We start from the raw sequence: 15,533 nt of genomic DNA, 5'->3' as shown, positions 1-15,533 counted from the left end.
TCATGTGTGTGATGCCACGGATGTCTGGACCTGCCCTAATTTAGGCTCCAGACGCCTACCTCTGAGACAGAACCTTTTCGGGAGGATGGAAGGGCAGAAAGTGATCCATGCAGTCCTTTCTCAGCTTTCAGAATTAAATCTAATTAGCCCAAATAAGAATTCTATAAGCAGCTTAAAGCCAAATGGGAAATCCACGCACAGTGGAAAGCTAGATCAGATGAATATGAAAGATTAAAGAGAAATAGTGATGTGGGATAAAAATGGCAAAACCAGAAGATTTTACACTTAAGCTGAAAGATGCAATAAGAATAAGAAAAGGGTAAAGGCAAATATCCTTTAAGCAGATTCAAGTCAAGCAAAACACTCAATCAGATGGTTGGCAAGGGAAGATACAGAGAGCGGTAGAAGAATGTTTTCATACACTAGATGCAGATGAATATACAAACCCTGATCATTTCAGTGTAGAAAAGAACTGACCAAAGAAATCTCAGCATCACTATCTTTTTGAGCATCTGTTGCTTATACAGAATTTTAAAAATTATATTAAAAAAATTTTTTTTGAAGTATAGTGTGGAGAATTTTTATCATGAGAGTTAGAGACCAACATAATAGTTAAATTTTAAATGGTATTGTTACGTAAATACAATTTATATAAAATTAAAACATTCCATTTAAACTGATACTGACTAATACTGCCATAGTTCACATTTCCCATAAAGGCCTTCCATGGCTGGAGATGGCAAAAAAATATAATGTAATAATGTACCAATATAGGAGAATGAGTTGCATCATGTTCAATATCATGTTTATAATCATCTCTCTTCCCTCTCTCTGTATATATGTGTGCGAGTGTGTGCAAATACATTGTTACATCTCTGCTATATCATATATTGCACACACACACACACACACACACACACACACACACACACACACGAGAGAAAGAAGACAGTAGGGCAAGTTATTAGCGATACCAAAAGTTGGCAATAAAATTCTGTCATTCAGAAAGCTCAGATCCATGGTGTCCTGCAAAAACGAAGATGGGCAAGGCCTTGAATTGCCCTTAAGAGATGACTGAAATAAAATTTAACTGTAGTCTGGTTTGACTACAGATCACCAAATAGATCTGTAGTGACGCCTATGCAAGGGTCTAAGAAATACACCTACCAGCTCACACATGCCGTTGTTTACCTGGAACTGCCATCTTAGACGGATGGACACAGGACTCCCTTTAAACAAATACACCATGTCCCTTCTTTTCTTGTGTCCTATCCCGAATACTGGGATTCCCAGTCACGTCCCTCCTGCCCCAAACTTGCCAAGCCCGGCTCCCCACACACATGCCTTCTCCTTATGCCAAGAGCTGGTAGAGGGCAAGATCCATAGTAGTTACACGGATGTGGTCAAAGAGAAACAGCAGCTCCCAGCAGGCACCCTTCCCTCCAGCCCGTCTCCTCATCTCTGCTGCCATTTTCCTAGTCCAGCGCTGGTCTCATGTGCACCTTTGCTGGTTCCTGCATCAACCAGAGGAGAGTCGTTGAGCTTGGTGGTTCTTCTGAGGTGTGGGAGAATCTCCTTCTAGCCCTGTGTGCTCAGCTTTACTGTATATATGTGCTGTCTTTTTACCCTGCGTGGATCTAAGTGCAAAGAGAAAGAGCAGGAGAGACAAAGCATTGATAGCCATGTTCACCCTTGGCATCGGTCAGGGCTCAGTGCACGGAGCAGGAACTGATCCACCAGAGGAAGAGCTACTTCTCAGGTCACCACTAGTACTGGATTGGAAGCAAGAAGCTACCTCTTCAACTGCCTCTCATCTCTAGGGGCCTAGGGATTGGATCCCCAAAGTAATGGTGTAGAAATTCGGAAGTTTAGTACTACTGACTGTTTTCTTGCTCCCAAGTTGTTACTCTTCTGACTCCCCTGTCTATGGCTTTTTGACTCTGGGCATGTTCCCTGGGATGAGCATATTTCTTCAGCACACTGGCATCAGGCTTGGCCGTTGATTTCTTCTAGTCAATGCAATGTGAACGGAAGTGACACATACGCCCCATCCAGGCAGTAGTTTTATGAGACATTGTCTGTCACTGTCTCTAGTGACTTCGGAGGCACAGTCTGCAGCCTGGGTAGATGAGAGAACCCAAAAGACACCTCCCTCATTCCAAAACACTCTCTCTGTCATAGTGAAAGTGTTAATGAGCCTTGGAAGTGGTGTACTCTGGGAATTAAATGGAAATAGCTGAGTACCGCTAGAGTGGAATGGCGTGGCAGTGGTGATGACCATCACTGAGGAATGGATGCTACTCTGAGGGGCTGGGAACTTTTCTGCAGTCCCAGTGGCCTGGCCTCAGGCTCCCAGTGCACTCCTGTGATGGTTAACTTATGTGTTAACTTCACTAGGCCAAGAGGTGACCAGACATTTGGTCAAACATTATTCTGGGTGTGTGTGTGAGAGTGTTTCCGGATGAGCTTAACATTTGAATCAGTGGACTGAATATAACAGATTGCCCTCCCTAAAGGAGGGGAGGTGGGCCTCATCCAATTGAAAACTCAAATAGAACAAAAAAAGACCAAGCAGAGGAAACTCCTTCTCCCCTACTGCCTTGAGCTGGGACACCAGTCTTTTCCCATCTTTGGACTGGAACTGGAAAATCGACTCTTCCTAGGTCTTGACCCTCCCTACTGACTTTTGGGTTGGAACTCACACCATGGGCTCTCCTGGGTCCCCAGGTTGCCAACCACAGATCTTGGAACTTCTCAGACTCCACAGTCATGTGAGCCAATTCCTTAAGAAGAGCTCCCTCCCTCCCTCCCTCCTTCCTTCCTTCCCTCCCTCCCTCTCTCCCTCCTTCCTTCCTTCCCTCCCTCTCTCCCTCCTTCCTTCCCTCCCTCCCTCCCTCCTTCCTTCCCTCCCTCCCTCCCTCCCTCCTTCCTTCCCTCCTTCCCTCCCCTCCTCCCTTCCTCCCTCCCTCCCTTCCTTCCTTTGTTCTTTCTTTCCTATTGGTTCAGTTTCACTGGAGAATTCTAGTACGATCTCTCTGGCTACGATTGGCCCAGCATGATGAAACTGAACTTTCAGGCATAGGGCATAAGTGATTTCAACTGATAGAGAGTAGATAAGCCTGAGAATGGCATTTGGTTTTCATCTTAGTAACTATTATATTAAGAATAATATAATCCTAAGCTACGTCCCTGAAGATTTCCCTTTAAGCCAAAAGTTTATGTGCAATGGCTTCATTTACTTGTTGAGAGATTTACAAAATTGAGTATATCCAAAACGTAGATGCTGCTTAATGAAATATCGAAATTTCTATGATGGTTTTGTACTAGTTCCATTGTATTGCAACAGTAGTTTATTAAATAAACTTTAAGGTTAAAATTTTGCCATATGGAAAAAGTTTATTTCATCTTTTTTATGTTGAGACAGTCGGACTAGTGTTAATAAAATATTCCACGTGCATTTTGTAATTAGTTGCTCTTTCACAGATTTTTTAGCAATACAATCAGGAGAAGCCAGTTAAGTTTGAAGGAGACTTGCCAAGGTCATTTTCAAGTTTATGTGCTCCTGGGTTGGGAATTGAGACTAGATGTTTCATTGAGGAAATGCTTTGTCTCTATGACAGCATGGCTGTTGTTCTGTATATTAAGAAGGCTTATGTACTCTGATAACATTTTAATAACAAACCATTCTGAATATTTCTAGAAGGTTATTTTTCCAAAGAAATGTCTAAATTATGTACTAACTTGTTACTTTGCCAGCTTTTCAATTTTATGTCATTAAAGAAATAAATGCAGGCAACAGCAGCAAATTACAGCAGCATAAAACCCCTTTGTAACACCACATTCTATAAAGCTGAATGGAGAATGCAGTAGAATGGGGTATACTAGATAAGGCATAGTAAATAGTAGGTATATTGAGTATGTTGAAACTTGCTTGGCAAATTAGAGTGATTCCCAAATAGAGCATTTTAATGTGCAAATTTTCCAAATACTAAAAAATAAAACAAAAAAAACCCAACCACAACAACAACACTAAAACCCCTCACAACTAAAATATTACCTAGAAACAGTTTGACAGATTTTTAAATAAGCCTTCTTGGTGATGCTTTGCCAAAGGAATGGGATCTCTCTTCCTTCTGCTGTAGAATTTTTTTCCGAGTGGCAGAGCTGTGTGTTTCTTGCTGACCTTCCACGGCCTTCTAATCACTAATATCAGCAGGAGGTAGGATTCTAGAGGACTCTCTCTGGACAAGCTGATGTAATGAGAGAAGTTTAAGTTATAATCAGGGTAATTGCTTGAAAACGTAAATGACATGCAGAAAGCTCACTACCTCATTTCATAAGTTTAGTACAAGTGTTTCCTTTAATATTGTGGAAGGTGATGCTTGTTCTAACACAATTCCACATCAGTAATTTTATTTGGGCTGGCAATGTGATATTGTTCTGATCAGTAGAAGAAAGCAAGGATGGGGTGGAGGGGGATCAGTTTTCAGTAGGTAGCCTTTTACCTGATCCCCCTATTTTCATCAAAATTCTTTAGCCCATGTACTTGGGTCTGCCAGATGTTCCTAAGTCCAGAAGCTTTTGGTTATAGTGAAGACTGGGGGCTATGGCAGAGGAGCAGTTTTCCAAACCATGGTGGTTGTGATGGAAAAGGATGGAAAATATCGAGGATTGAAAGTGTTCCTTAGAACAACTTAGAACCCCTCATGTTTTCAACACCTCCAACCCTCAGTTTTTTTGGAGTTTTGTGGCACTAATTGGCTTACTTCTTTTTGCTTTCCACTCCAGCAGGTACCTAGTTTTTAACCTTTTCCTCTCTGCTAAGTCAGTTGATACTTAGGTATTGTTTTCATGCTTCCAGCACATTATTGACATCTCTTGGGCTGCTGTCAGAACTCTTCTTGGTTGAAGCCTTCATAATTTTTATTTTTTTAAAAAAATCCTTTCCTATCATTTTAGTGGAATTTTGGAGGGAGCAGAAATAAGTGTGGATGTTCAATTCCCTATGTTTAGAAATCCCTAAGCATTTTTTATTTCAAGGCAGTACTATGATTATTCTCTTTTCTTTGTATATTGGAAGCCTCCAGGGATCAGGACAGTACTAGAATGTGTTTTTCATTGATGTAGGATGCAGTTGCTACCACTCATTCATGGAAAAACTTTCAGTACACTAGGAATAAAGGGGAACTTTCTCAATTTGATGAAGACTGTCTACAAAAACCTATAGCTAACATCGCACTTAATGGTAAGAAACTCAAAGCTTTCCCACTAAGAGCAGGTACAAGGTAAGGATGTCCCCTCTCACCAGTCTTTTTCAACATTATATTGAAAGTCCTACTAATGCAATAAAGCAAGAAAAGAAAAGAAAAAGTATACAGATCAGGAAGGAATACATAAAACTGTCTTTGTTCACAGATGACATGATCGCCTGTGTAAATCTGAGAGAATCAACACACACACACACACACACACACACACACAACCTCCTAGAACTAAAAAGTGATTATGTGAAGACTGAAAGATATAAGGTTAATAAAAAAAAGTTAGTCACTATCCTGTATACCAGAAATGAACAAATGGAATTTGAGTTTAAAAACACAATACCATTTACATTAGCATCCCCCTGAATGAAATACTTAGGTGTAAGTCTAACAAAATATGTGTAAGATCTGTACGAGGAAAACTGCAAAACTCTTATGACTGAAATAAAAAAGAACTAAATAAATTGAGAGGTAGTCCATGGTCATGGATAGGAAGACTCAATATTGTCAAGATGTCAGTTCTTCCCAACTTGATCTGTAGATTCAGTGCAATCTCATTCAAAATCCCAGCAAGTAAGTTTGACAAATTGATCCTGAGGTTTATATGGAGAGACAAAGGACTCAGAATAGCCAACTCAATATTGAAGGAGAAGAACAAAGTTAGAGGACTGATGCTTTCTGCCTTCAGGAATTACTATAGAGCTACAGTAATCAAGACAGTGTAATACTGAGGAAGAAATCGACAAATAGATCAAACAGAGTAGAACAGAGTAGAGAGCCCAGAAATAGACCCTCATAAACACAACAAACTGATCCTTGACAAAGGAACAAAGGCAGTATATGGAGTAAAGATAGTCTCTTCAACGAATAGCACTGGAACAACAGGACATCCACTTGCAAAAAAATGAATCTAGACCCAAACCATAAACCCTTCACAAAAGTTAACTCAGAATGGATCATAGACCTAAATGTAAAATGCAAAACTATAAAATTTTTAGAAGAGAACATAGGAGAAAAGCTAGATAACTTTGGATATGATGATGCCTTTTTAGGTACAACAACAAAGACATCATCCATGAAAGAGATAGTTGATAAGCAAGGCTTCATTAAAATTAAAAAGTTCTTCTCCACGAATGACACTGTCAAAAGAGAGAAGACAAGCCACAGACTGGGAGAAAAATATGTGCAAAAGTCACATCAGATAAGGAGCTGTTATCCAAAATATACAAAGAACTCTTAAAACTCAACAATAAGAAAATGAACATCCTGATTAAAAAATGGGCCAGTGACCTTAACAGATAGCTCACCAAAGAAGATATACAGATGGCAAGTAGGTAAATGAAAAGATGTTTCACATCATATGTCATCAGAGAAATACAAATGAAAACAACGAGATACCACTACACACCTTTTGGATGGCCCAAATCTGAAACACTGACAGCATCAAATGCTGGTGAGAATGTGGAGCAACAGGAACTCTCATCTGTTGCTTGTGGGAATGCAAAAGGTACAGCAATGTGGAAGACAGTCTGGTGGGTTTTTCCAAAGCTAAACATACACTGTACAATCCAGCAATCTCACTCCTTGGTATTTACCCAAAGGGAGTTGAAAACTTATGTCCACATGAAAACCTGCACATGGATATTTATAGCAGCTCTATTCATAATTGTCAAAATTTGGAAGCATCCAAGATGTCCCTCTATATGTGAATAGATACATAAACTGTGATACATCTGGACAATGGAATATTATTCAGCACTAAAAAGAAATGAGCTATCAAGCCATGATAAGACATGGAGGAACCTTAAATGCCTGAGTACTAAGTGAAAGGAGCCAATCTGAAAAGGCTACTGTACTTTATGATTCCAACTATATGACATTCTGGAAAAGGCAAAAATCTGGAGACAATAAAAAAATCAGTTATTACTAGTGGTGAGGGTGGGAAGAGGTGGGGATGAGTAAGTAGAGCACGGAGAATTTTTAGGGCAATAAAAACTCTGTATGATATAACGATGGGTATATGTCATTGGACATTTGTCCAAACCCATAGCGTGTACAACACCAACAGTGAAAATTATGGCCTTTGCGTGATTATGGTGTGTCATTGCTGGTTCATCCTTGGGAACAAATGTACCATTCTGGTTCTTGATGATGGGAGAGGCTATGCATGTTTGGAGTAGGGGGTGTATGGGAAAACTCTGTACCTTCTTCTCAATTTTGTTGTGAACTTAAACCACTCTAACAGAGTTGTCTTTTTTTAAAAACTGCAATTGCTTGGGCATGATCGACAGAAAATTGGCATAGGCCCTCAGAAGGCTATTTACATGATGTTCTGAGGGTCCTAGTGAGAGAGGTGTCATACAAAGGGCAGAATGAGCTCAGGAGACAAAATTGGCCCAGTAATAAGGACTTAGATGTTGGAGTAGGGCGCTTCTACATAAGTCAGAGTCTATATTTTGAATTTGTTTTCTAGCCCAGCCTTCATGGAATCTTGTGTGATTCTAACTGGGAGAAGAATAGCTAGAAGCCCAGTTTGAAAGAGTTCAACTTTGCGAGATATTAGGATATCAGAAGTACTGCTTTGGGACTATCACCAGCCTGGTTCAGTAAGGAACCCAACATGTTGTCCCAACGTGGCCATTAGACTAGTAACACACTAGTGGTTACTAGTCTAGTGGTCTAGCATTCTAGACTAAACTTTGAGAGCACAGACCATGTATCCTTTGTTTTCTGCTGTGTCCCCAGAATCTAGCGCGGTACTGGAGAATCAATAAATACTAGTTGAATGACTGCCTGGTTGTCGGAAGTTTTAGCCTCAAGGTTTTTGCATTCACTCAATTCAGGTTACCGTGAGAAGTACTGAGAGGGATGGCAGAAGCACAGGATTCCCATCCTCAAGAAGGAAAGTCCTGTAGGGAGACAAGATGTATATAATAATTATGTGTTAAAGCTGGGTGTGGTAAAGGTTATGGGGTGGTCCCAGTAATATGGTGAAGGAATATTTATGCATTTCTAGATTTTGTTAGGTGAACATGGTGGGAGTGTCGCAGGGACCTGTGGGGCTTAGAACCCTGCAGTGTTATTGAGATGGATGGGAATGGCAGGGGATAAAGCAAGACCAAGACGACACCTTGGAAGTGTGATTGCATGGCCGGGCAAGAACCTCAGGGCCACGTGTGAGTTCAAGGAACACAGTGGGAAGGGCATGGAATTTAGAATTACAAGGTGGGTCTGGGTTTAAATTCTTACCCAGCCACTAAATGGCTGTGTGGGCTTCGTTTCATCCATGGGTCATGAAGACAAGATGAGAAGTAGGTGTGTGAAGTGCTTGGCACAAAGTAAATATTCAACAAGTGCTAGTAAAATTCAGGAGAAAAGTAGGAAATTGGGTTGGAAAGACTAGCTGAGGCCATGTTCTAGACAGCCTTGCCTGTCAGGCTGAGGAATCTTAGACAGCGGGGAACTGTTGATAAGACGAGAATTGATGAAGATTTCAATGGTGGTGGCATGTAGGATGGTTTGTGGGAGTCAACTTTGGAGGGAAGATGATTACCTAAGTGATTATAATAAATTACCTGTGAGATCATGAGACCTGAGCTATCTTGGTGAGGCTGAGAATGGAAAGAAGGGACAGTTGCCCAGACACTGTAACTGTAGTCAGGAAAACTTGGCAGGAGTCAGGATTCTTCCTAGACTTGCTTTTGTGCTGAGGCTGAGGCTGAGATTGAGAACAGGCCAGATGGAATCCTTGAGATCGCAGCTGAAACCACAACAAGCATTTCTTGCACAGCTCCTGTGTGCCAGGCACATGCCCGAGCCCCATCGGTGCGTGAGCCCGGTGAATCCTCACAACAACCCAAGGATGTGGGCGCTAGGGTGACTCCCCTGTAACAGATGGAGACACTGAGTCTTACGGAGGCCAAGGATGTTGTCCTAAATCATCCCCTTAGTTAATGGCAGAGTCAGGGTTTAAATCCAGGCCAGCTTGATTTGAAAATCCTTGCTCTTAACCGTGACACTACCTCTAAGTGCGAAACCCAAACAACTACATTAGTAATTGTACGTGCCTTGACTGATGACTGACCATGTGCTATATGCTTTATCATGTAGAGTCTAGGCTCTAAAGGTCACCCTTCCACGGGCTTCCCTGGTGGCACAGTGGCTAAGAATCCGCCTGCCAATACAGGGGATACAGGTTCGAGCCCTGGTCCGGGAAGATCCCACATGCTGCGGAGCAGCTAAGCCCGTGCGCCACAACTACTGAGCCTGTGCTCTAGAGCCCACCAGCCACAACAACTGAAGCCCGCGCCCCTAGAGCCCAAGCTCCATAACAAGAGACGCCACTGCAATGAGAAGCCCGTGCACCACAACCAAGAATAGCCACCCCCCTTGCCACAACTAGAGAAAGCCCGCACGCAGCAATGAAGGCCCAACACGGCCAACAGTAAAATTTAAAATAAGTAAATAGGGCTTCCCTGGTGGCGCAGTGGTTGAGAATCCGCCTGCCGATGCAGGGGATACGGGTTCATGCCCCGGTCCGGGAAGATCCCACATGCCGCGGAGCGGCTGGGCCCGTGAGCCATGGCCGCTGAGCCTGCGCGTCCGGAGCCTGTGCCCCGCAATGGGAGAGGCCACGACAGTGAGAGGCCCGCGTACCACAAAAAAAAAAAAAAAAAAAAAAAAAAAAAAAAAGTAAATAAAGAAATTTATAAAGGTCACCCTTCCACTATTTCTAGCATTCACAATGATAAAGGATATACGTAAAACTACTGTTAGATGGCAGACAAAAACATTGATGTCTTAATGGGATACACAACACGCCACAAAGCGTAAATGGAGGCCTCCTAGCTTTTGTACCAAATCTAAGCTGCAAGACATACATGGCGGTTTGCCTTCAGAGAGAAATGACTTGGCCAGTGACTCAGGCCTGCACAGCTTGCGCAGACGGGAGGAACAGGGAGAGGTGCAGCCTGGCCTCTTCTCTGCCAGCATGGGTGATGTGCTCTGGAGTGGGTTTAGGGCAGCTTTGATTTGTGTACAGCCCAAGCTGGGAATAAGCAAAGGAGGGAGCCGGCCCTCTTTTGGAAGCACATTCAGGACCTCTGTAAACGGGTTTGGCCCCAGAGATTGTTTCAGAGCCCACCAGCCAGGGCAATGAGAGGGAGACAGATTAAATGTCTTTATCCAGGATTTGTATCGATACCCAACCTACTGAGTGCCCTACCTCCTTCTAGAACTCAGGACTGGCTTCCTCTGTCAGGATCAGAGAGCCACTCCTTCTCCCTTGGGAAGGGAGGAGTTATTCCTGAAAACAATTGGAAGAGTGGATTCCTCCACCACCCCTCGCCGCCATGTTGCAAGGACCCTTCTTTCTAGAAAGTTGAGAATTTCTCTAATTCTCTAATGTGTTTATACTGTCTATCCTTTCAACAGCCCTGCCAGGAAGACATTTTTATGATTATCTCCACTGACTTCACAGAGACATTGAAGCTCGGAGAATTTAAGCGATTTGCCCAAGACACAGGGAAATCAGTGTTAGAGATGGAAACCCAGCCTGAGCGTGTACGGTTTACAGGCTCACACTATTAACCCCGCCCCGTTTCCCTTCCGGTAACAGCTGCCGTGCGCGGAACCAGACGCTGTGCTGGCTGTTTGGCCCGTATTAGCTCTAAACTTGACGACAACCCTGACACTATCATTCCCAGTTTACAGATGAGGAAACATTTTCATTGAGTATAACCATCTTACTGAAGAATCCGCCACCAGGGCTTCCCTGGTGGCGCAGCGGTTGAGAGTCCGCCTGCCGACGCAGGGGGCGCGGGTTCGTGCCCTGGTCCGGGAAGATCCCACATGCCGCGGAGCGGCTGGGCCCGTGAGCCATGGCCGCTGAGCCTGGGCGTCCGGAGCCTGTGCTCCGCAACGGGAGAGGCCACAACAGTGAGAGGCCCGCATACCGCAAAAAAAAATAAATAAAAATAAAAAAAAAAAAAAAAAAAATAAGACAGTGCTGAGACAAAGGAGACAAATATAATTGCCTCCACTTATTGCTTTGATATGGTCTCCAGGGCATGACGCTGGAAGAGGGGACCCAGGCAGAGGGTGACTGTCTCCCTGAGTTTGGTAGATGGAGTTGGGAGTCTGGGAAGGCCAGTGTCTTGGAGTTCACAGGACCGAATACAGGAGAGGAGCGAGCTGCAGAGAGAGAGAGGAAATTCTGGAGAGTTGCAGAAGGTCCTTCTTGAGTCTTCAGCTGAGTGCTGATTAATTCGTGCATGTGAGGAAACTAGGTGAGGGTGGGGAAAGAACTACTGGGTAAGAATAAAGGGAACAGGGACTTCCCTGGTGGCTTAGTGGCTAAGAATCTGCCCACTAATGCAGGGGACACAGGTTCGAGCCCTGGTCCAGGAAGATCCCACATGCCGTGGAGCAACTAAGCCTGTGAGCCACAACTACTGAAGCCCAAATGCCTAGAGCCAGTGCTCCGCAACAGAAGCCACCGCAATGAGAAGCCCTGCTCACCGCAACAAAGAGTGGCCCGCACTTGCCGCAACTAGAGAAAGCCCATGCACAGCAACAAGACCCAATGCAACCAAAAAAAAAAAAAAAAAAAGAATAAAGGCAACAATCCTGAGAGCGCACACAGGGCTTAGCGTAGTTCCTGTTTCCCCAAACCAGAGTGGAAAACCTCATAATTCTTGGGACATTGGGTCAGTTTCAGGACAAAACCAGCCTTAGACTAAATGCTGCTCTGACTCCACCTAATGAAGCTTGAAAGCAAGACCCCAAAGCACCAAACTTTTCAAGTAGCTTAACTGTATCTGAAAGAGCTTAAGAATTTTTATAGGAATACAGAAAGATCCTGGATGCAACAAGATAAAATTCACAATAAGTGACAGCTAATAAAAATTACGAGGCACTCAAAGAAGCAAAGAAACCAAAAACCAAAACAAAAAACCCGACAACTCATAATGAGGAGAAAAATCAATCATTTTTCAATCAGAAATGACACAGACGATAGAATTAGCAGACAGGAAATTTAAAAACACTTATTGTAATTCTATTCCATATGTTTAAAAAGTGATAAGAGAGATTGAATTAAATAGAAACATGGAGAATTTTTTTAACATCTTTATTCTTTTTATTTTTAACATCTTTATTAGAGAATTTTTTTTTTTTTTTTTTTTTTTTTTTTTGTGGTACGCAGGCCTCTCACTGTTGTGGCCTCTCCAGTTGTGGAGCACAGGCTCCGGACGCGCAGGCTCAGCTGCCATGGCTCACGGGCCCAGCTGCTCCGCGGCATGTGGGATCTTCCCAGACCAGGGCACAAACCCATGTTCCCTGCATTGGCAGGTGGATTCTCAACCGCTGCGCCACCAGGGATGCCCGAGAATTGTTTTTTTAATTAAAAAAATTTTTTTTACTGAGGTAGAGTTAATTTACAATGGTATGTGAGTTTCAGGTGTACAGCAAAGTGATTCTTTTTTTTTTTTTAACATCTTTATTAGAGTATAATTGCTTTACAATGGTGTGTTAGTTTCTGCTTTATAACAAAGTGAATCAGTTATACATATACATATATCCCCATATCCCCTCCCTCTTGTGTCTCCCTCCCAACCTCCCTATCCCACCCCTCTAGGTGGTCACAAAGCACTGAGCTGAGCTGATCTCCCTGTGCTATGCGGCTGCTTCCCACTAGCTATCTATTTTACATGTGGTAGTGTATATATGTCCATGCCTCTCTCTCACTTCGTCCCAGCTTCCCCTTCCCCCTCCCCATGTCCTCAAGTCCATTCTCTACATCTGCGTCCTTATTCCTGTCCTGCCCCTAGATTCATCAGAACCAATTTTTAAATTTTTTTTTTTAGATTCCATATATATGTGTTAGCATACGGTATCTGTTTTTCTCTTCCTGACTTACTTCACTCTGTATGACAGACTCTAGGACCATCCACCTCACTACAAAGAACTCAATTTCATTTCTTTTTATGGCTGAATAATATTCCATTGTATATATGTGCCACATCTTTATCCATTCATCTGGACTCAGTTTGATAGATAGATAGAGATATGGATATAGATATATAGAGATAAATATGTATTCTTTTTCAGATTCTCTTCCATTATAGGTTATTACAAGATTTTGAATATAGTTCCCTGTGCTATACAGTAGGTCCTTGTAGGTTATCTATTTTATATATGGTGTTGTGTATCTGTTAATCCCAAACTCCTAATTTATTCCTCCTCCCCCTCAGAGGAGAAAGTTTTGATTTGCATTTTGTAAAGTAAACACAAGTCCACCATAAAAAAATGGGCCAGAGGGCATACAGGCCTGGTGGAAGATCAGGGTGGTCAAAGACAAGGAGATAGGAAGAAATAGGACTTGTTGGAGTAGGGATGAAAGCTCTTAGTGGCACAGGGAAGAGAATAAATGCTTTTGCTCAGTCTTTTTAGTTAATACCATCGTATTCCGCTGAATGAAATAGAGGATTGCCATGTTTTTCATTCATAGATTTCAAATTAGGGTATAATAAAACACATTTGTATCAGTAAGAATTCAGTTGCCAAAAAATGAAGTGTTCCAGATATTGTAAGCAGAACGGGAATGAGCTGCTTTCCAAACTGTTGGGAAGTCTGGAGAGAAGATTCCAGGTTGACTAGTCTGCTAGTTTGTGAGGTAGATGGGAGGCACCACAGCTTAGGTGGTGCCTAAGGTGGTGCATTTACAGTTTATGATGCAAAAGGAACTCTAGAATATTTTGATGCCTCAGTTTGCCTAGGATTACCACCTAGTAGGCAGCCTGGGAATGTTGAAAAGAATCAAAGAACATATGTGAAGGTCAATATTCCGTAAAAGTACAGATGTGCTCGTTAATAGAAATTTCATTCTTGAGTCTCCCACGAGCCTTGAACCATAACTCACACATTAGTAGGCAACTCATTAATATTTATTGAATGAATATCACAAGAAAGTAAATAAATCAGATCATTCCTATTATGGTGATTTCAAAGAAATTGCATCAATTTTTACCACTCTTTGAAAAGGATGGTGTATATTCAGCTTTGCAGTTCTGTGAAATGTGACCCATGATATGATGCTGTTGATATAACTGTACTTCATGATAAAGGTGGAACTCCTTGTTTTTAAAACCCAAAACTGATGTCAAGGAAAATGACTTTTAAGTCATTGAATGTTGATGTCTGCTGGTTCAAGAAATGTGCCTGAATACATTTGATCTTTTTCAGGTTGGGTAGCTGCCTCAACACATAGGCAGAAATGGAGGAAAACACTTGGCTAATAACATCCTAACTCCCCTTAATGTTTTTGTTTACTCCAGCCTTGCATGACCGGCAGCAGGGTAATTGTGTTGAGTTTGGATAAAATAGTTCTCATCACACAGACCCCCAGCAGGAAACAGGAAGTTAGTTTAAACTAAACTGTATCTATTTCAGAATAGAAATACAGGTGCTAAAATTAAAAGAGAAAATCTTTTTCACATTAGGGACATTAACAAGCCAAATGGACTTCGCTGGTGGAGGAATTAATATAAGGTGGATGTCATAACTTAAAATTCCTTATTATTTAGGAATTTTGAGAATCCTCTTTACCATTAGACGAAGAGGGCTACTTTAGAAGCAGATACATCTGTGTATCTGTATATCTATGTATCTATCTGCTTTGGAGATGTTATTTTGGAGAGAGAGAAATATATATAGAAAAAAACATATAAATATATAGAGAAAGAGATATAGATATATATAGAGAGAGATCTTTATACATATTTATGCCTGCAACATATCCAAAAATCAACTATCAGTGTTTAAATATTTATTTTTGAAGTGATTATTTTGTAATGTCAGGAAAAATGTTTCAAAGTCCATTTAGAAGAGCATAATCTCTAAGTAGCCTAGCCTAGTACGGTATGGTAGTACAGTCATTGAACTAGGAGGCATAGGAAAACTGTATCAAATGATGTTCTCTGTCTTTTTCTCATTTCCCGGAGTGATTTCATCTCCTATTCTAAAAATAGGATAAAATGGAGATGGCTTCACATTTTTCTACCTCCCACATATGTCCCAATCTTCTCCATCCTTGAAGTTTTAAAAATTGCAAATGAATCATTAATTCTCTGAGGAGTTTTCTTCTGTTTTCCTGCACAGGTAACATTTGTTTCACAAGTATCAGAGTCACTTAGTATTTCGGGCTTGGCTTTTACTATAATAAACCACATTGCTCATAAAGACGAGCAATGCTTCTGGTTCTTTGTTCCAACT

This window comes from Kogia breviceps, chromosome 15, assembly GCF_026419965.1.
Source record: "Kogia breviceps isolate mKogBre1 chromosome 15, mKogBre1 haplotype 1, whole genome shotgun sequence".
NCBI lineage: Eukaryota > Metazoa > Chordata > Mammalia > Artiodactyla > Physeteridae > Kogia > Kogia breviceps.
This window is presented reverse-complemented; position numbering follows the sequence as displayed.